This window comes from Phyllobates terribilis, unplaced genomic scaffold, assembly GCF_046119375.1.
Source record: "Phyllobates terribilis strain yellow unplaced genomic scaffold, ASM4611937v1 Scaffold_2__4_contigs__length_985480577, whole genome shotgun sequence".
NCBI lineage: Eukaryota > Metazoa > Chordata > Amphibia > Anura > Dendrobatidae > Phyllobates > Phyllobates terribilis.
The window spans coordinates 508,054,121-508,077,282 of NW_027362762.1; positions in this window are offsets into that span (position 1 = coordinate 508,054,121).

Below are 23,162 nucleotides of genomic sequence, written 5' to 3' on the forward strand. Positions count from 1 at the left end.
GTTACCGGAAGTGGTTGTTCGCAGTTATTTTGGCTAAAGGTTGTGCAACCAAGTATTAGGCTGAGGGTGCCAATACTTTGTCTGGCCCATTTTTGGAGTTTTGTGTGAAATGATCAATGATTTGATTTTTGCTTCATTCTCTTTTGTGTTTTTCCTTGCAAGCAAATTAAATGAAGAAAATAATACCAAAGAATTTGTGATTGCAATCATTTTCAGGAAGAAACTGAGTATTATCTGACAGAATTGCAGGGGTGCCAATACTTTTGGCCACCACTGTATAATATGAGCCCAACAAAACCCTTCATTTAATATAACGTGCCCCCCCACATAGCTCTCAATTTAATGTATTGGGCCCCACTTAGCCCTCCATTTAATATAGTGAGTCCATCTTAGCCCTCCATTTAATATAATGGGCCCAATAAGGTCTTCTATTTAATATAATGAGCCCCACATAGCAATCCATATAATATCACGGGACCCACATAGCCCTCCATTTAATATAAGGGGTCACATATAGCCCTCCAGATAATTTAATGGGTACCACATAGCCCTCCATTTAATATAAAGGGCCACACATGGCACTAAATTTAATATAACAGCCCCATATACCCTTTCATTTAATATAATGGGCCCAACAAAGCCTTCCATTTAATGTAATGGGCACCACATAGCCCTCAATTTAATATAATGGGTCCCACATAGCCCTTCAATTAGTGTAATGGACGCCACATAGCTTTACATATAATGTAATGGTCCCCATGTAACCCTCCATTTAATATTATGGGCCCCACATAGATTTTTTCATAATATATTACGACCCACATAGCCTTTCATTCAACAAAAAGGGTCCATATAGCCATATATAGGTGAAAAAATGGGAAAGTATGTGCTCTGGTGGCAATTCAACTGGAAAGGGTGTGCTCCGATGGCACTGAAATGGGAAAGAGTGTGCTCCTGTGGAACCCTAATGGGAAAGAGTGTGCTCCGGTGGCAAGCCAATGGGAAAGGGTGTTCTCCGGTGGCACTGCAATGACAAAAGGAAGGCTATTTGTGGCCTGTTATATGAGATGCCATGTTAGGCTCATTATATTAAATGGAGGGCTATGCAGGGCCCATTATAATACTTGCAGGGCTACGTGGGGCCCATTGTATTAAATGGAGGGTTTTGTAGCGCTTTTTATACTATAGCTAAATCTATGTGGGGTCCATTATATTGAATGTTGGGCTATGTGGGGCCGATTATATTAAATGAAGGGTTTTGTGGTTCCGAATATATTAACCCTAGAATGCATGACATCAGAAATATACACTTTCACGTAACCCGGGCCTTTTAGGTTCATGTGCAAATCATTTGGAGGAACTCAAATAAATAACTTTTACAAGTTTATTTCAAAATTGCAAAATAAGATATGAAAAATACACAACATTGTAATTATAATTGTTTGCAGAAAACACAAAAAAAAGTAAGTACATGGGCCTTAGGCCCGGGTTACGCATTCTATGTGATTAATCCTTTTTATCATTTAACCATTTTTTTTCAAATTTCAAACAAAGACATGAAAAACAGACAAACAAGGGTATATAAATGTTGAAGTAAACTAGCTGCAGCTACATTTCTTTTCCAACTTTTCCTTTTCAATTTTATTGATCTTCCACACAATTTACATGTTATCTTTTCTGAAGAATGTTCTTTACAGACATTTTCTCCACAAATGATACAGTAACGCTCAGTTTTCCTGTCTTTGTTGGAGAAATAAAACCACGCTTTTGTTTTCTTTCTCCTGGCTCTGGAATTGCCTGAAAATTAAATACGCCACACCATTTGATAGCTTCTCTAGTTTTCTTTGGCAACCATTTTATGTTGCTTCGCTGCATCATGTTGTGACGCCTCTACTCGAAAAGCCCTTTTCTTTACCCTGGGAGATGGGGGACTCGGAGTCGGGTCTTGTGATGGAGAGATGGGGTGCAACCATGGCCTGGACCCGACCCGTGTTCAGGGCCGTCACATTAAAAGGATGGTGTGGGCTTATCCAGGTTGAGTGGCTGATTTACGACTACGCCACCTGTGGCACCTGGTGAAGGCCACCAGCGCTGCTGCAGTCCGCTGAGGCATGGTGTTATGGTGGCCAAAGTTATCACTACTCCCCACAGGCGGAGCAAGGCCTCAGGGCAGAGGGACAGGATGGAGGGGGTAGTAGTAGAGGAGAACGGGCTCGCGTCGTGCGGTGTAGCGCTGAATAAACAGTCCGGAGGCCATAGGGGTGAACTTCCAAGGCTTTACTCACTTTAGAGTTGGCAGAAGGAAGGCGACTCCCTGCTCCCCGCGTGGTCCTGCGGTCACCAGGGATGGGGGTCCGACAACCTCCGAGCAAGTCCAGCATTCGATCGGGACCCTGCACCAGAGTGTAGGATACTCAGGGCCTACCGGGCTTTCCCGACCAGGACATGGAGTAGCAAGGTCGGGTGTCAGGAGCCGGTACCCCTCTTGCAGCCGGACTCCCTCTGAACATATAAGGTTGGCGAGGACAGGTGGCGTACACCGCTCCGTCTGCATCCTCCCCGGGATCCATTTGCTATGGAGCCACACTCTTAAGCTCTGGGCCTTCTTGGTCCTGGTCCTTGACCGGGTCGAGACATTCCTTGTCTACAACCTACCCCTCATCCCAAGGCCGGGGCACAAGGGCTGTGTCTCCATCCGATGCAGGCCCACACAGGATCTGCGCTCTGGGAGGGAGGTCACAGTGCCAAGACCTGACTACACTGTCAGTCAAAGAACGATCAAAAGACCTTAAGACCAAAATGGCTTTTTATAAAATATGAAATTTAAAGTGTCACTAAATTGTAAGTCCTCCACCCTCACCCACTAACTGGTTCCCCTAACTCTTGATTCCCCAGTCTCCCTGTAACCAGGAGGGCAGCACCTAGTGCATTGTAGCCCCCTCTGGTGGAGAAATGTGGTGTTGGATGCAAAGGTTGGGTCCCGACCATCACACTGTTCTTACCTCAGAGGAGGAACACTACACTCCATTAGAGAAGTGCAGCATCCCTGTGGCGGTTGAACCCTCAGGGGCGCCACAATGTGAGGCATTGCAAGTTCATAGCAAAAGTCCTTCACGAATAGGCGTCTCCTGTCATTCCTACTAGCATGGAAATGGAGAAAAGTTTCAGTATAAATAATGTAGGAATTAAGGGTTGATACATCAAGCATATTTGAAAAAATTATTACAGACCAACATTTTGTTTGCCTCTGTCATGAATATTTTCGAACCATTTCATCCATTTTGCCCACACCTCCTTTAGTTTTATTATAGTGCAGGATGATTTCTGGTTTCTGTTTCCTGACAATACTGGAATCATGATGCATGGTGCTGAGTAATATAAAGGATTTTTCCTTCTTCGCTTTGTAAGACACAATTGTTGCTTTGTTGCTGAAACCAAAGACACTATCATAAAGTGATCGCTGTGGAATGTGCTTCATCACCGGAGGAATATCTTGTCAATTTGGCTTCATAGTAAGCTGTAAGATCTTTTTCATGCAAAAAAATTGCCCAGTTCAACATTAGCAAAGTAATTGTCCATTGTAATGTTTCTACCAGAATTGTAAATTGGTAAAGCAAGTTTTTTTTACAATGTCTGAACCTAGGTCTTTCTACACTGGAGCGTCAACTTCTTTGCCACAGTAGATAAGCCCATTCATCCCATAATAATTTTCAGAATCACACATCCAGAATATTTGTATTCCATACTTGGCTGGTTTACTAGGCATATATTGAATGAACTTGCAATGTCCTCTGTAGGCTACAAGTTGCTTATCCACTGTTACATTAGCACTAGAATTGTAGAGTTTGGTACAATTCTTGATAAAAATATTCCAGATGTAACTGATAGGTGCTATTTGATCCATTTCCAACCTCAAAGGACGAGTTCGCTTATCATCAAATGAAAGGCTTCTTCGAATTTCCTCATATCTATCCACTGACATTGTTGCTTTGCAGTGTGGATCAGAAAGTAGGTCCAGAAATAATTCTCTGATAGGAACATCAAAAGTTTTTTTACACCCTGCCAGAAGTGTTAGTCCAATATAATTATTAATCCACTAGATGGTGGCCCGATTCTAACGCATTGGGTATTCTAGAATAGGTATGCGGCCGACCGGGCGCAAGCAGCAGAGCGGTGTTTACATTTGGCGCCAAAATCGCTGATTGGTCGAGGGTGGCAACCGCGACCAATCAGCAAAGCGGTGTTAAAATTTGGCGCCTATATCGCAGATTGGTCACGGCCGGCGGTCGCGACTAATCAGAAGAGCGGGGTTTAAATTTGGCGCCAATAATGCTGATTGGTCGCGGCCAGCGAACGCGACCCATCAGCAGAGCGGGGTTTAAATTTGGCGGCAATAATGCTGATTGTTTGCGGCCGGCGGTCGCGACCAATCAGCAGAGCGGTATTTAAATTTGGCGCCAATAATGGTGATTGGTCACGGCCGCGACCAATCAGCAGAGCGGTGTTTAAATTTGTCGCCAATAATGCTGGTTATTCGTGACCGGTAACCGCGACCAATGAGCAGAGCGGTGTTTAAATATGGCGCCAATATCGCTGATTGGTCGCGGCCGGCCACCGCGACCAATCAGCGAAGCGGTGTTTAAATTCGGCGCCAATATCGCTGATTGGTCACGGCCGGCGGTCGTGACTAATCAGCAGAGCGGGGTTTAAATTTGGCGCCAATAATGCTGATTGGTCGCGGCCAACGAACGCGACCCATCAGCAGAGCAGGGTTTAAATTTGGCGGCAATAATGCTGATTGTTTGCGGCCGGCGGTCGCGACCAATCAGCAGAGCGGTATTTAAATTTGGCGCCAATAATGGTGATTGGTCACGGCCGCGACCAATCAGCAGAGCGGTGTTTAAATTTTTCGCCAATATTGCTGGTTATTCGTGACCGGTAACCGCGACCAATGAGCAGAGCGGTGTTTAAATATGGCACCAATATCGCTGATTGGTCGCGGCCGGCCACCGCGACCAATCAGCAAAGCGGTGTTTAAATTCGGCACCAATGTCGCTGATTGGTCACAGACGGTGGTTGCGACTAATGAGCAGAGCGAGGTTTCAATTTGGTGGTGCCAATACTGCTGATTGGTCGCGGCCGGCGACAGCGACCAATCAGCAGAGCGTTGTTTAAACTTGGAACCAAAATTGCTGATTGGTCGCGGCCGGCCACCGCGACCAATCAGCAGAGCGGGGTTTACATTTGGCTCCAAAATCGCTGATTGGTCACGACCGGCGGTCGCGACCAATCAGCAGAGCGGGGTTTGAATTTTGCACAAATACTGCTGATTGTTCGCGGCCGGCGACCGCGACCAATTAGCAGAGCATTGTTTAAATTTGGCGCCAATCTCGCTGATTGGTCGCATCTGGCGTCCGCAACCAATCTGCCGAGCGTTGTTTAAATTTTGCGCCAAAATCACTGAATGGTCGCGGCTGGCGGTAGCCACCAATCAGCAGAGCGGTGTTTCAATTTGCCACCAAAATCACTGGTTGGTCGGGGCCGGCGGCCGCAACCAATCAGCGTCGTATTAGTGAGGACCGGGGAGCGGCGCTGCCTGTGCGGGTACTTCCGCTGCGAGCAGCTGGGAGATGAGCGGCTGCTCGCAGAAGAAGCATCCCGACCGGCGGCGCCGCTCCTCGGTCCTCCGTTCACACTTGCCGTCAGGAGATCATAGCGCTGTTTAAATTAGGCGCCAATCTCACTGATTGGTCGCGGTCGGCAGGCGGCCACAACCAATCAGCAGAGCGCTGTTTAAATTTGGCGACAATCTCGCTGATTGGTCCCGGCTGCCGTCCGCGACCAATCAGCAGAGCGTTGTTTAAATTTGGCGCCAAGCTCGCTGATTGGTCGCGGCTGGCGTCCGCGACCAATCAGCAGAGCGTTGTTTAAATTTGGCGCCCAGCTCGCTGATTGGTTGCGGTTGGCGTCCACGACCAATCAGCACAGCAGTGTTTAAATGTGGCGGCAAGATCGGTGATTGGTCGCGGCCGCTATTTAAATGTGGTGCCCAAATAGGTGATTGGTCGCGGGCAGCGGCCGCGACCAATCAGCAGAGTGGTGTTTAACTTTAGCGCCAAGATCACTGATTGGTCGCGGGCGGAGAGCGCGACCAATCAGCGAATCGTGTTGGTGAGGACTGCTCGCAGCAGAAGTATCCCGACCCGCAGCGCCGCTCCCCAGTCCTCCCTTGACACGCTAGCCGCTGATGTCCCCACAGTATCCGCATGGTGTTACAAAGGTCCGGACATTTGTGGTAAAAATCGCTGATTGGTCGCTGGCGCTGCCCGCGACCAATCACCGATTTTGGCGCCAAATTTAAATATCGGCTGCGACCAATCACCGATCTTGGCTCCACATTTAAACACCGCTGTGCTGATTGGTCGCGGACGCTATTTAAATGTGGCGCCAAAATCGGTGATTGGTCGCACCCGGCGTCGGCAACCAATCAGCACAGCGGTGTTTAATAGTGGAGCCAAGATCGGTGATTGGTCACGGACGATATTTAAATGTGGCGCCCAAATCGGTGATTGGTCGCGGGCAGCGTCCGCGACCAATCAGCACAGCGGTGTTTAACTTTTGCGGTAAGATCAGTGATTGGTCGGGTCCGAAGACCGCGACCAATCAGCGAATCGTCTTGGTGAGGACCGGGGAGCGGCGCTGCCTGTGCGGGTACTTCCGCTGCGAGAACCCGGGACATGAGCGGGCGCTCGCAGCAGAAGTATCCCGACCCGCGGCGGTTGGGGTCCTTCCGCTGCTACCGGCCGGGAGATGAGCGCCTCGCGCCGCTCATCTCCCGGCTGCATCTCCGTCCCGCAGATGGGTCCGGCGGTCGAGGTCCTTCTGCTGGTACCGGCCGGGAGATGAGCGCCTCGCGACGGTCATCTCCCGGCTGCATCGCCGCTGAGCTCCTTCCCGCAGATGAGCCGCTAACGACCGCCATATTTTTTCAGAAATCCCGCGGCGCTGATTGGCCGCTGCCGGACCAATGAGCGACGCGGGATTTTCAGGACAGACAGACAGACAGATAGACATACAGACAGACAGACAGACAGACGGGATAAGACGATTATATATATAGATGTCCATAAATGCAGAAAGGTGCACTAGACACTGCAAAAACTTTATCTAGATATATGTCCAAGCCCCCTATCGTAAAGACACACCCCCGGAAGAAGCTTAATTGCAAAACGGTGTAGGGGTAAGAGGTGAAGCTGCTCCTCATGGTATATCTCTGGTCATAAGCCTAATCAGGTATTGATTTTTATACATCTCCTTTGCCTAGTGCTATAGCGGTTGGTGCGTCCATTTATTGATTACCTTATAGTCAGGTCATAGGGGTATAACACTTTGCACTTTACATTTAATATTAACCCTATAGCTGGCATCTTTGGTCTTAAAAAGGACATTTTTCTACACCCCCAGCACTTATACATTTGTGAGGCATCATTAATTATCTTCCTCCTTTTTGTTGGAAATGGTGATATGAATCAGCTTACATTTCACTTCTCTATTGTGGAGTTCCCCTGTATTTTATATTGTGTATGTTTTTTAATATATGTGTTTCAATAAAATCATGTTTTTAAATTCTAACTAGAGTCTCTGTTATCCCGCTAGTGTTAATACATCTAGCTGGTTTAAGTGGATATTGTTAGTCCAATATAAGCAAACAATTCCTCTTTTGAGATATTTTGAGATGTTTTTTTTTCCAGAAGAAATGTCATGGCCTTATGACGTTGGGAAGGAAGAGTCAGTCTCCCTCCCAAGATCACATGGCCATTACATCATCACAGGTCTTTCAACACACAGGCATGATCTATCCCCCTCCCCAGCAACCCTGACTACGATAACACAGTAACTTGAGACACAAACTCTGATGAGTACAAGATAAACATAGTACGGGCCTAAAAGGCCCAGGTTCTATAAATATGGGCTTTCCCCAAAAAACATTGTTATACCAAAATGCCTATCACATAAAATTATATGTACAACTGGATATTACCAACAACGATATACTTGAGGAATACCTAGAGTTTCAAAATTTTAATTAAAGTAATTTTGCAGAAAATAGCAAGAACAACCTGACCTATAAACTGTCCCTCTAGTAAAATTATTCAATGAACACAGTAAAAAAAATCCAAAAAAGCTATACTTTATCATCATACCGCCAAACAAAAAGTGGAATAAAACGCGATCAAAAAGTCAAATGTAAATAAAATCTTGTTCCACAAAACACAAGCCGCTATCTAGCTCCTTCAGCGGAAAAAATTTGAAGTCCATTTGAAATTTGGGTTCAAAGTAAATTTTTGTGAAAAAAAGTTAAATGTAAATTTTTTCCTTCCACATTAATAATGAAGAGTGCATTTCCTTCCACACTGCAAGAATTCCTGTGAGACACCTGAAGGCTAACATGCGTCGGCACATCACAGATCAACCTGTTAACTGGCATGGAGAAAGACCTCTGTATGAATGCAAGTCGATGACATGAGGGATGCGAATGGCGGAATTGAGCACACAGCTTCCGTACTTTCTGAAGCAGCTCATCCAGTGAGCCATGCAAGGCACGTGAGTGAGTTCGCCCCGGCATAGGGCCGCCAACAAGTTTGCACCATTATTGCACATGGCCTTCCCTGGGTCCAGGTTCAGCAGAGACAGCCATTGCTGAAACAGCCTGAAGAGCTGTCCACAACTTTTCAGCTCCATGACTGAGATCTCCAAGGCATATTAATTTGAAGACTGCATGATTGCAGTGTGCCCTGGCTGCGCAGTACAGAGGTGGTGTGGATTCACTCTGCACTGTTGGAACAGGTGTCTCGTTAAGACAGAGGTTGATTACGCAGGTGGAGGCCCTAGAGGAGATGGAGGACGCAGAAGCAGTGGAGGAAGTGTGAAATACAGAGGTTTGTTCTGCAAGCCTTGGAGATTCCAAGATTTGTCGAGAAGCCCTTTCCCCTCATGTCCCCACAGCAACCAGCAGAGTAACACAGTGCCCAGTCAGCAAGATGTAACCCCCTTGGCCATGCTTATGACGCGCCCCCAGGGCCGTGGGGTACTCAGTGCCGGGCCTATCGATGTTGGGGGAGGGATATGTCACAGTGCCGGTGGCCCGGTCCATGGCCCAGGGCGGTCAACAAAAAGGGGGAAGGAAAATATATTTACAGTTATATGAAAAAGTTTGGGCACCCCTATTAATCTTAAGCTTAATGTTTTATAAAAATTGGTGTTTTGCAACAGCTATTTCAGTTTGATATATGTAATAACTGTTGGACACAGTAATGTTTCTGCCTTGAAATGAGGTTTATTGTACTAACAGAAAATGTGCAATCTGCATTCAAACAAAATTTGACAGGTGCATAAGTATGGGCACCTCACCAGAAAAGTGACATTAATATTTAGTAGATCCTCCTTTTGCAAAAATAACAGCCTCTAGTCGCTTCCTGTAGCTTTTAATGAGTTCTTGGATCCTGGATGAAGGTATTTTTGACCATTCCTCTTTACAAAACAATTGCAGTTCAGTTAAGTTTGATGGTCGCCGAGCATGGACAGCCCTCTTCAAATGATCCCACAGATGTTCAATGATATTCAGGTCTGGGGACTGGGATGGCCATTCCAGAACATTGTAATTGTTCCTCTGCATGAATGCCTGAGTAGATTTGGAGCGGTGTTTTGGATCATTGTCTTGCTGAAAGATCCATCCCCTGCGTAACTTCAACTTTATCACTGATTCTTGAACATTATTGTCAAGAATCTGCTGATACTGAGTGGAATCCATGCGTCCCTCAACTTTAACAAGATTCCCGGTGCCGGCATTGGCCACACAGCCCCAAAGCATGATGGAACCTCCACCAAATTTTACTGTGGGTAGCAAGTGTTTTTCTTGGAATGCTGTGTTTTTTTGCCGCCATGCATCACGCCTTTTTGTATGACCAAACAACTCAATCTTGGTTTCATCAGTCCACAGGACCTTCTTCCAAAAAGAAATTGGCTTCTCCAAATGTGCATTTGCATACCTCAGCCGACTCTGTTTGTGGCGTGCTTGCAGAAACGGCTTCTTTCGCATCACTCTCCCATACAGCTTCTCCTTGTGCAAAGTGCGTTGTATAGTTGACCGATGCACAGTGACACCATCTGCTGCAAGTTGATGCTGCAGCTCTCTGGAGGTGGTCTGAGGATTGTCCTTGACTGATCTCACCATTCTTCTTCTCTGCCTTTCTGATGTTTTTCTTGGCCTGCCTCTTCTGGCCTTAACAAGAACTGTCCCTGTGTTCTTCCATTTCCTTACTATGTTCCTCACAGTGGAAACTGACAGGTTAAATCTCTGAGACAGCTTTTTGTATCCTTCCCCTGAACAACTATGTTGAATAATCTTTGTTTTCAGATCTTTTGACAGTTGTTTTGAGGAGCCCATGATGCCACTCTTCAGAGGAGATTCAAACAGGAGAACAACTTGCAAATGGCCACTTTAAGTAGCTTTTCTCATGATTGCATACACCTGGCTATGAAGTTCAAAGCTCAATGAGGTTCCAAAACCAAAAAAGTGCTTTAGTAAGTCAATAAAAAGTAGGTAGGAGTATTTAAAACAAGAAAATGATAAGGGTGCCCATACTTATGCACCTGTCAAATTTTGTTTGAATGCAGATTGCACATTTTCTGTTAGTACAATAAACCTCATTTCAAGGCAGAAACATTACTGTGTCCAACAGTTATTACATATATCAAACTGAAATAGCTGTTGCAAAAACACCAATTTTAAGAAAACATTAAGGGGTGCCCAAACTTTTTCATATAACTGTATATGGGATTTGTAGTTCTTAGGAAGTGTTCGTGACGCCACCTGTGGTGTTTCTGGTAATATGTACCAGCACTGCTTCAGACCTCTGGGGCAGTTGATAGGGCAGGTGGGATGTTTCTGCTCCCCACACGTGGAGCGGGGACCAGGGCAGTGTAGTGTAGATGATGGTGTTGCTGGGCTTGTGGTGCAGGAGAGATGGCGCAGCGGAAATAACTGACAGAGGCAGTGGAGTACAGTCACGGTTCGTGGCCCAGGGCGGTCAACAAAAAGGGGGAAGGAAAATATATTTATATGGGATTTGTAGTTCTTATGAAGTGTTCGTGACGCCACCTGTGGTATCTGGTAATATGTACCATCGCTGCTTCAGACCTCTGGGGCCGTTGATAGGGCAGCTGGGATGTTTCTGCTCCCACAGGTGGAGTGGGCCCCAGGGAAGTGTAGTGTAGATGATGGTTATGCTGGGTTTGTGGTGCAGGAGAGATGGCGCAGCGGAAATAACTGACGGAGGCAGTGGAGTACAGTCATCCGAGTTTACTCACAGTTCTGTTCAAGTTCCTCAGGTACATTGTACGGGTGTCAGCCTCCCGCGTCGCACTGCGTCTACCAGATAAGGGGTCCAGCACTTTCTCAAGTATATCAGGAGAACTTGACGGAACCCCGCTTCCTTTATGTTCCTTACTAGACCGACTTCTCGCGCCGGGTCTTCTCCCTCCTGCCCTGCGCTTTCCCACACACAGTCTCGATCGGGTGCTCTGAATTCCCTCTGGGCAACCTGGAGTTCCCGGACCTACTTGATGCCCTTCACGGTGACTAGAGTGAGACTGTGGCAACTGCACCATGGAAGTGCAGAAGCCTCCGGTTTTCCAGCCGAGACCAGGAGTAACACAGCTGGTCCAGGGACCGGTTCCCTTCTTGCAGCCTGATCCCTCTGACCCTTGGCAGATTGGGGCATACGGGTGCAGTCCTGCACTCACCGTACCCCCTGGGATCCCTTCTGTTACCGGTGCCTTTCTACTCTGCTCCCCTCCTGGGCCTCTATTTCTAGGCCCCTTTCTGAAACAGAGCTCTTGAAGAGACTCTGCTCCCCTCCTCTCCTTTCACTGAATCCACTCTCACTCTCTGTCCTGCCACCCTAAGATGGCTTCCCTTTATATATCTCCTATTATGGTGCTCCCCTGTTCTACATCCTCCACCCTCACCCACTACTGGTTCCCCCTCTCTTTGGTTCCCCCCACTCCAGCCAGGGACAGGGATCAGCAATAACACAGTGCATCTTGCCTTTCCAGCCGGCCTTGAGTAGTGTAGTGTTGAAGGCGGGTGTTGGGGTTCCGGGCAGCACTCCCTCCTTACCTGAGTAAAGGAGACACCACACCTCTGGGTGAGGTGCAGTACCTCTGTGGCGACTGAACCCTCAGGGGCGCCACACTTACTTGTCCAGGTGTCTGTGGTGAAATGCACCCTGGCAGATATATATGTAGTCAAGAAACGGGAGATGTCTGTGACATGCTGGTGTAGCACAGGCACAGCTTACTTAGAGAAGTAATGGTGACTGGGCAATCTGTATCTACCATGCGGAAAGGCAGCATTTCCATGGCCAACAGATTTGAGATGCTGGAGTTCAACCTCTTAGCTTTGTCATGTTTAGGATGAAACTATCTTTTACGTGACCACAACTGCAGGACTGAGGGCTGGCAGCGGTGCTGAGAGAGTTAGGAGTACGGTGAAACGGACAATCTGCTGGACTGTGAGTGAGGTGCAGTCGCAGATGTTGCGGTGGATTGAGAAACATGTGGTGTGCTCGGTGAAACAAACACAGCAGTCATGTCCGCTTCCGTTACAGCTGACGGGTTCTCACTCAGCCTGACTGTAGCGGGTAGAGAACCAGAAGATTTGAGGTGGGAGACCTGCGTGCCAATACTTGACACAGTAATAGAGGAGTGGGAAGAAGAAACAGCGGATGCAGTTGATGGGGCAGCTGATGGTTAAGGTCCGCTGGTCTGCATTTTAGCGCAGCGAGATTCCCAGCGTAACACATGTTGTGTGCATATGTGAAGGTTCATGCATGTAGTAGTCAAATTATTGCACTTTTTCCCTCTACTGAGTTTTTTGTTGCAAAGTGTGCAGATAACGTGAGTTGGCTCATCCTCTGCAGTCTCAATAAAGGCCCAGGCTAGGCAACCCTTGCCACCCCTGCAAGCTGCAGACCTGTGACTGCTGTAGGCCACAGCCACAGATGTGGCTAAGGATGCAGTGCTCCTCGTGCTTGCATCACTCCGTGTCTGCGCCATAGAGCGGAAGATAACCTCCTCGTCTTCCTCCTCCACCTCCTCAGATGAGCTACTTGGCTGCGTGACTCTGGGTTCACACCAAGTAGGATCTTCAATCTCGTCATCATCCAATATGTTATCCCATTACTCGCCCTCAGAGTGACCCTTCTCTTGTTGCCCTGACAGCACAATACAGTCCTAATGAGCCTCAGGTATCTGAGTCTCATCAGGATGGTGGTTAACATCTGGTGACATGGATCAGGAACCTGCTTGGGTCCTACTCTGTCCTGCTCCAAATCCAACATAAAAAAATTATGGGCATCGGTGCAGATGCTTTCCTCCTTTTCTTGACTCTGAATGTTTGGAGTACACTTCTGATGCCCATGGTATAGAATGGATGAACAGTTCTACAGACTCGCCCATCTGTGGTTCGCTACAGTCAGTTGGGAGCTTGGACAGGTGTGACATGGGGGGAAGCAAAGGTAATTGGGGTGCTCGCTAGTGCTTTCACTAACATTATCACCTACCTCAAATATACCTTGAACACCAAGCCTATTCCCCCTTCCACCACGACCTCTCTTTTTCCCACTCATGTTGCTCAGATACTGTAGTAGAAGCACGCTATTAGCATAACAAAATTAGATTTTTTCCTCTGCAACAGTTCTGCACGCACCTGAATTTCAGCGGCATTAAATGAAGAGGTAAAATATGGCTTGCGGTATAACGTTAATAACCAAACAGAGTATTTTTTTTTTACTGTGGATGACGCCTATATAACATAGATTTTCTTCAAACTATTTCAAACTGAGATGTTCCTGCTGTATAGTGTTAAAAACCGAGCAAAGTACAGTGAAAGAAATAAGTATTTGATCCCTTGCTGTTTTTGTAAGTTTGCCCACTGACAAAGACATGAACAGTCTATTATTTTAAGGGTAGGTTAATTTTAAGATTGAGAGATAGAATATCCCCCCAAAAAATCAAGAAAATCACATTGTATAAATTATATAATTTTTTTTGCATTTTGCAGTAAGAAATAAGTATTTGATCCCTCTGGCAAACAACACTTAATACTTGGTGGCAAAACCCTTGTTGGCAAGCACAGCAGTCAGATGTTTATTGTAGTTGATAAGGTTTGCGCACATGTCAGGAGGAATTTTGGTCCACTCCTCTTTGCAGATCATCTCTAAATCATTAAGATTTTGAGGCTGTTGCTTTGCTACTCGGAGCTTCAACTCCATCCATAAATTTTCTAAGGGATTAAGGTCTGGAGACTGGCTAGGCCGCTCCATGACCTTACTGTGGTTCTTTTTGAGCCACTCCTTTGTTGCCTTGGCTGTATGTTTTGTGTCATTGTCTAGCTGGAAGAGCCAGCCACGACCCATCTTCAATGCTCTTACTGAGGAAAGGAGGTTGTTGGCCAAAATCTTGCAATACATGACCCCATTCATCTTCCCTTCAGTACAGTGCAGTCGTCATGTCCCCTTTGCAGAAAAGCACCCCCAAAGCATAATGTTTACCCACCATGCTTCACGGTTGGGACAATGTACTTAAGGTTGTACTCATCCTTCCTCCAAACACGGTGAGTTGAGTTAATGCCAAAAAGCTCAATTTTTGTCTCATCTGACCACAGAACCTTCTCCCAATAACTCACAGAGTCATCTAGGTGTTCATTGGCTAAATTCCGACGAGCCTGCACATGCACCTTCTTGAGCAGGGGGACCTTGCGGGCACTGCAGGATTTTGAAACTTTAAGACGTAATGTGTTACCAATGGTTTTCTTTGTTACTGTGGTCCCAGCTGCCTTGAGATCATTAACAAGTTCCCCCCATGTAGTTTTAGGCTGATCTCTCACCTTCTTCATGATCAAGGATACCCCATGAGGTGAGATTTTGCATGATGCCCCAGATCGATATCGATTGACAGTCATTTTGTATTTCTTCCCTTTTCTTACTATTGCACCAACAATTGTCTCCTTCTCACCCAGCGTCTTACTTATGGTTTTGAAGCCCATTCCAGCTTTTTGCAGGTCTATGATCTTGTCCCTGACATCCTTAGAAAGGTCTTTGGTCTTTCCCATGTTGTAGAGGTTAAAGTCTGACTGATTAATTGAGTTTGTGGACAGGAGTCTTTTATACAGGTGACTATGTAAGGCAACTGTCTTTAATGCAGTTAACGAGTTGATTCAGCGCGTCCAACTGGTCTGTAGGAGCAAGAGAACTAATAATGGTTTGTAGGGGATCAAATACTTATTTCTCACTGTAAAATACAAATAAATGTATCTAATTTATACAATGTGATTTTCTTGATTTTTTTTTGGATATTCTTTCTCTCAATATTAAAATTAACCTACCCTTAAAATTATAGACTGTTCATGCCATTGTCAGTGGGCAAACTTACAAAAACAGCAAGGTATCAAATAGTGTTGAGCCACCCCCGTAGTGTACGAGTTCGGTTCGGTTCATCGAACACCCATGTGTTCGCCGAACTGTTCGTCGAACTGTTCGTCGAACACCTTCGAACACCGTTAAAACCAATGACAGGCAAACAAAAACACATAGAAACAAATAGAAAACACCTTCAAAGGTGTCCAAAAGCTGACAAACTGCTCAGAAGACATAATTAACACATGGAAAAGTGACAAGTACATATAGTCATGCGAAAAGAAAAGAGGTGGAGGAGTAAAAGGAGGGGGAGACACAGATATAGGCATGTCATGCCCTTCTAAAATCCAAAAAGTGAGAAGCCGACACGGCCAGTTCGTTCCTGCCCGTGCCACCTCCGTGTCGCCGGGCTTGTGCCAGAGCCGCGGTGGACCCTGACGGCCAGCCCCCCTCTCCCAATACTGGTGCCTGTCCGCTGGTGGGTCGAGCCCCCCCGTGGTGGGGGGGTGAACATCTGCAGAAGAAAGACCATCTTCCAGCCAAACTAAGATGTCGACTTCTTTTCGTGGACAATGTGATACGATCCCTTTCTTACGGACACGCCCATCGCTACAAATTCCAGATGAGGCACAAAAACAGCGGATATCAAGTGCTCCTTCAAGTGGGCTCTCCTCCACCTCAATTTCAACATCACAAATACTCCAGTCCTCAGAGGTGTCACCCCAATCGCACTTGCTTCCTCACAGCTCCCAAGTCTCCAGCTGCCCGTCTGAGTATGGGGTAACACAGATGGTTGAGTCTGCAGAGCTGTTTACTCATACTATAGCCTGGGAAACGGAGGTCTGCTCCAGAGCTTCTGTTAATCCAGACGAGGAAATGATCTGCACTGATGCCCAGAATCTTTATAAGTTGGATCCAGGACCAGATGAAGAAGGTTCTGAGCATAATGTAGACCCTCGTTCCCAAACTGTCACTCCTGTTGGTGGAGACAATGATGAAGACGATGATGAGACTCAAATACCTGATTGGAGCGACAACTTGACTTTTCGGTCAGGGCAGGAAGAGGTTGGCTTTGAGGACGACGGGTGTGATAACACACAGGGTGATGATGACGAGGTTGGAGATCCCACTTACTGTCAACCCACAGTCAGCCAGTCGATGAGGTCAACGGAGGAAGTGGAGGAGGATGTGACTAGCCCAGGGGAATGGGATGACTCGGTACCCGGGCCTTTGCCTGGCCTTGGGGATGTCGCGGTGGTCAGCTCCCTGGCCCGTACCCTGGGGGCACTCTTTAAAAGAGTGGATAATTGTTAATTTTATAAGAGTTCGTGACGCCACCTGTGGTATCTGGTGAGAAGCACCAGCGCTGCAGCAGTCCACTGAGACCCGTGATAAGGCAGCTCGATGGTATAGCTCCCCACAGGTGGAGCTAGGTCTCAGGGCAGCGTATGCAGGGGGAATGCAGGACAGGCGAGACCCAGCTGGGTCAGAGCAAGAACGGGAACGGACACTGTAGTCACTTCAGTACCTTTTACTGGAGGAAATTCAGGCACATCCCGGAGCACTGTAGTGTGAAGGTTGAATATCAGGATCCTCCCCAATGAGCGGGTGTAGGGCCTCCTGTTTCTTGCCTCTGTGTAGTAAGTTTCTGACCTGCCTGGAGCTAGGCCTAACTTTGTCTCTGTCCTGCGCTGGCTGACCTTGTGGTAGGGCCTTCTCTTGGAGTTCACACTCCCACTATGCGGGGCCTAAGCGTCTCCTGGCTCTGTTACATATCAGCACCTTAGCGATCCTGGGACTTGTAGTTCTCCAGGGATTCTGGTTATTCCTTACTGAATCTAGCTAGCTGGAGCCTCGTGCTCCACTGCTGAACTATTAACTGAGTTCTCTAGACTAGACTGAGCTCCACTGCAGACTGACCTCTCTTAGGCTTCTCTACTGCAGGAACTCTTCAGAGGAACTGAACTGCCTAGCTCCACCTTCCCTATTTATATCCCTAACGGGCTCCCTCTGCAGGTCTGAGGTGGAAGGTGGAGATGTGTGAATGTTTATGGGGGCCTCTTGTGGAGGATTCCATCAATACACTCTTCTAGGATCTGTGATACCAAGCACAGCCGGGCGTCACAGATGCTATTGACGACGAGGTTAGGTTGCGCCTTCCTGGACAGAGACGGAGTACTGGAAGCACGTCAACAACTGCATCCTCAACCACAACTCTGACTCTGACCACAAGTCGTATTGGCTCTTCAGGTCGCATGGGCTCTAAGCCTTGCATAGCCTGGGCATTTATTCAGAATGATAAGGATGACCCAACTCGTGTTATCTGTAATATTTGTCACCAAAAGCTAAGTAGAGGCCAAAAAATCCATAGTTTGAGTACTTCATGCATGTACCGTCACATGGATATGAAGCATAAGTTGCAGTGGGAAGCTCACTGTGCTACAATGCGGCCTAGCAGGCTGGGCCAACCACCGTCTGCCCCATCTTGTGCATCCGCGGCCTCTTCATCCTCTGTGACTGGGGGGACAGCAGTCACACATGTTTTTGGACGCAGACCTGCCACCTCTTTACCTGCAACAGCCAGTGTGATTGGCAGGTTGTCAGTTCATTGGGAAGTGGAAACACCTGCTGGTGTTGAGCGCTCTCTGACATCGAGAGCACCACCTTTGGATCAAGGCAACCTAACATGTCCATCTGCATCTTCCTCACAGACCGGAAGTTTGCCGGGGACACCCTACTCAACCCCGTCTAAGCACAACAGCCAGCCCTTGGTCCCTCAGATGTGGAAAAGTAAAAGACCATTTCCTCCTAGCCATGAGAAAGCTAAGAGGTTGAATTTCACCATCTGCAAGCTCTTGGCTACAGAAATGCTGCCTTTCCGCCTGGAGGACACAGTGGATTTTCGAGACCTTATGTCCGTCGCAGTGCCCCAGTACCAGATGCCCAGTCGGCACTACTTCTCAAAGAAAGGTGTGCCTGCACTCCACCAGCATGTCGCACACAACATCACTGCTTCTTTGAGAAACTCTGTGTGTGACAGGGTGCATTTCACCACAGACACTTGGACGAGTAGGCATGGACAGGAGCGTTACATGTCGCTGACTGGGCACTGGGTAACTATGGTGACAGCAGGACAAGGGGCTGCTGTCCAAGTCTTACCATCCCCACGAGTTGTGCGTCAATCCTCTTTATCTCGAAGTTCCTCCACTGCTTCTGCCTCCTCAACCTCCTCTTGGTCCTCCACCTGCACCCAAAGCCTGTCTGGTAATGCCACCTGCTTTCTAACTGCGCAGAAGGAATCCTGCACACCTCCTTACTATGCTGGCAGCAGGGCTCAAGGCATCAGTGTTTACTTTGAAATGTCTGGGAAATGTGAGTCACACAGCTGAGGAGTTGTGGTCAGCTCTGGAGACCCAGTTTCATGAATGGTTGTCTCCACTGGACCTGCAACCAGGGAAGGCTGTGTGCGACAATGCTGCAAACCTGGGTGTGGCCCTTCGCCGGGGCAATGTCACACACGTGCCTTGTATGGCTCACGTGTTGAACCTGGTTGTCCATAAATTGTTAGCCCACTATCCCGGACTAGATGGCCTTCTGCAGAGGGCACGGTTGCTGTGTGCTCACTTCCACCGTTCGCATCCCGCAGCTCAACGACTTACATCTCTACAGAAGTCGTTGGGCCTGCCAGTTCACCGGCTGAAAAGCGATGTGCCGACATGGTGGAATTCAACTCTGACCATGTTGGAGCGACTGTGGCAGCACCGACAAGCCCTGGTGCAATACGTTCTGACGTATAGCTTGGGCCAACGAGATCCAGAGGTGGGGTAAATCACGCAGGAGTGGTCTCAGATCAGGGACCTATGAAGTTGACGCGCCCCCTGGGCCGTGGGGTACCCTGAGCCGGGCCGGTAGACGCTGGGGGTTGTAGTCACTGTGACGGTGACCCGGTCCGTGATCCAGGGCGGTCAATCCAAGGGTAATTTGTATAAATGGGTTTTATAATGTCCGACTACGCCACCTCTGGAGTGGGGCAAAAAGGGCCGCCGCTGCGGAACAGTCCTCTGAAGCTTGTGGTTTTGCAGCAATGGTATTATTACTCACCACAGGAAGAGTGTAGCTTCAGGGCAGTGTGGGTGGATGATGGTGGTTGTAGTGCAGGGAGTCAGTAATGAACACAGAGTCCGTGTGATGCAGTCCCAAGATCTTTACTCACAGTTGTTGCAGTCCAGATTACAGGTACCAGAGCAATCTCCCTCGTCGTGCTGTGCGTACTCAGTGAGGGGCTCAGTCCACCCCCAGATAGCTCCGGAGTACTTAGCAGGACCCCCTTCTGTGTTTCCTTTCTCTAGCCTTCTCCCTGCACCTCACACCCAGTGACACTTCTATCCGGTATCCTCGGGCCTTGGCGGGCGACTTGTGTTCCGTCCCCTGGGTCCTATGTGGCTACCTTCTTAGTGAGACTGGTGTGGACTTTGGCCTGCAGTACATGAAATGCTGCAGCCTCCGGTTTCTAGTTGAGCCTTGCTGTTTCTCCGCTAGTTGAGGGACCGGTTCCCCTTATCTGGCCTGACCCCTCTACCTCCTGGTAGCAGCAGGATTACGGGTGGCCTTCTGCATGGCCTGTAGCCCTAGGGTCCCTTCGGTTCCTGGAGCCTTCCTGCTCCCACTCCTCTCTTCTCTCCTTCAGTCCTGGGCCTCCCAGGCTAGGCCCGCCTCTGGAGCAGAGCTCATGCCGAGTCTCTGCTAGTGTCACTTTTCCTCCTCTGAATGGCTTGCTCTTTCTAAGATGGCTTCCTATTTATACTCTCCCTGTCATGTGCTCCGCTAAGCTGCTCCCCTAAGCACCCACTACATAGGACCCTCCCACCAGCTAGGGACCTGGGACTGTGCTCTCCCTTAGGAGCAATCTCGCCCTACCCCCACTGCGGGTATGTGTTGGATGCAGGTGTTAGGGTCCCGAGCCATATGCCTTCCTTACCTGAGGGTGAGATACCACACCTCTGGGTGAGATGCAGTAACTCTGTGGCGACTGAACCCTCAGGGGCGCCACACACCCTTCTGCACAGTTTTGAAATGGCGACAAAGAAGATGTTTAGTGCTGACGACGATGCCATTATCAGCATGACTATTCCGGTGATTTACATGCTGGAGCACACATTAAACAGAATTCAGAGTCAGGTGGTGGGACAAGAGGAGGTGGAGGAAGTAGAGGAGGAGTCGTATGCGGAAGGGATAACATCTCCAAGGTCCAGACGGTTGGCAGCACCAAGGCGGCAGGCATGGGAGGGTGGGGGAGAGGGATTAACCAGGGCGCATGGTAGCAGCCAAATTGTTGAGGAAGGTGCAGGAGCCAAGGAAGAAGTGGAGGACAAACTGGCGATGGGCATGGAAGACTCATCAGATGAGGGAGACCTTGATCACATTTCTGTTGTGCGAGGTTGGGGGGAGAGGGCAAAGGAAGGAAGCATGATTCTTACCTCGCTATCAACACAACACGGACTTGGTCCTCCTGGATGCGCAAGACACATGAGTGCCTTCTTGCTGCACTACCTGCAACATGACCCTCAGATTGTCAGAATTCGAAGTAATCCCGACTACTGGGTTGCCACACTCTTAGATCCCCAGTACAAAAGTAAATTTGTCAAAATAATTACTGCCATAAAAAGGGATTGACGCATGCAGGAGTATTTTCAGACGCTGTTGCAGAATCTTACATGTGCTTTTCCACAAAACACCAGTGGTGCACGTAGTGAATCTCACAGTTCTAACTTGCCAACCGTGGGACTGTCGAGTCTTCATCACTCAAACCGTAACAGTAACACAGTATCTGCTGGTAACAGCAATTTTGTGGAATCGTTTCACCACTTTTTTAGACCATCCTTTGCAAGGCCACAGGAGACAAGAAGTCTGACACATAGTCAATGCCTAGAGAGGATGGTGCAGGAGTATCTCCAAGTGAACATCGAAGCCATGACTGTGTCACTGGACCCTTGCTCATTTTGGTATTCCAATCTGGAAAAATGTCCGGAGCTCGCCACTCACGCCTTGGAGATCTTGTCATGCCCTGCAGCCAGTGTTCTCTCTGAACGTGTGTTCAGCGCTGCTGGTGGTGTGCTGACAGATAAGCACACGTGTCTGTCCACTGAGAATGTAGACAGACTCACGTTCATAAAGATGAACAAATCATGCATTCGCAAGGACTTTTCTACCCCTGTGTTATCCTTGGGAGACTAAAACCTTGAGGATTTGGTAAAATCACCTCACCAACCGTTTTAAGCAACTGTGGGGCAATTGATGCCACTTAACCCTAGAACGCATGACCATAAAAATCTACACTTTCATATACCTGGGGCTTTTTAGGCCCATGTGCAGATAAAATGGAATAACTCAAACTCAAATGACAAACAACTATATACATGAAGAATACCTAGAGTTTCAAAATTCTAACTAAAGTAATCTTGCAGAAAATAGAAAACAATTAACAGGGTGGGCCTGCGAGGCTCCATGTATGCGTTCTAGGGTTAAGTGGTGTCTGTGCCACAATTTTGGGAAAAAATGGAGACTCTTTTTGGAGTCCCCTTGCTGTGTCTTACGTGACGTTGGCATCGTCAATTCCAGGTGGGTGGGGTCGCTCCCCCCCCCCTTTTAACTGTAAGAAACTACATACACTATGGCTTGAGGTAACACAGATGGTTGAGTCTGAAGAGTTGTTTACTCAGAGGTCTGCTCCAAATCTTCAGTGTCTGCTAGTCAGCGTAGAATTTTTAACTGCATCTAGCCTAGGCAATACTTTGGGCGTAGTAGCCAAGCTGCGAAGCAGGCTGCACCGCCTGTGTATCTAATAAGAATTTTTAAATGCATCTAGCCTAGGCAGACTGTGGGGACCCCCAACCAAACCCAGACGCTCAGCCCCCCTACCGCCCCCCTTTCCTTGACAATACAATAATGTAACTCTTACAACTGGATGGGTGAGGATCGGTCACAGCTTTAGTAACTCTTTATACTCATTCCATTAGAAAGGCATTTTATTTCTAAAATAATTCAGCTTGTTGCAGCATGCCCTGGGTCTCCACTCCGGCAAGTTGGCCAACAAGTGTGACTCTCCAACATGTCCTTTCTATTTCCAGGCCACGGAGGATCCTGCGTACTCGTATGCAGGACTCTGACCCCCACCCATCATTCTTAACGATTGTTCCACTCCGTCCTGGAGTCTTGACAGGAATATGTCCAGTACAATATCCATTAAGTGAACAACGTCGGGCCGTATGAGGCCTGCTTTATCTCCTTCCAGTTGTCGGTCTCTTCTAAATTTTGCCATCCGAATATTTATTACCCGCCTTGCCCTTTCGATGGCCGTGATGTCTCGCGCACCTTGCCATACCGCTATCGGCACAATCTCTGACCATACTATAGCTAGTTTTGTGAAAAATTCTCTGAAGCGCTCAGTGTCTAGTTTCATTATTGCCATTAGTTATGAGCTGTTGTGATGACCTAGGTTGTTTCCCCCGGCATGTATAACTAAGATGACCGGACATCTTGCCTCTCTCCCTACCTTGATTACCTCCATTAGTACCTGTTGCCATAGCAGGCTTCTAATACCTCTCTAGTTGAAATATGTGTTATGAAACTCTAATTTCCTCCCGCCTGGGCAGACTTTCGCCCTTTTTTCTGCCCAATACATAT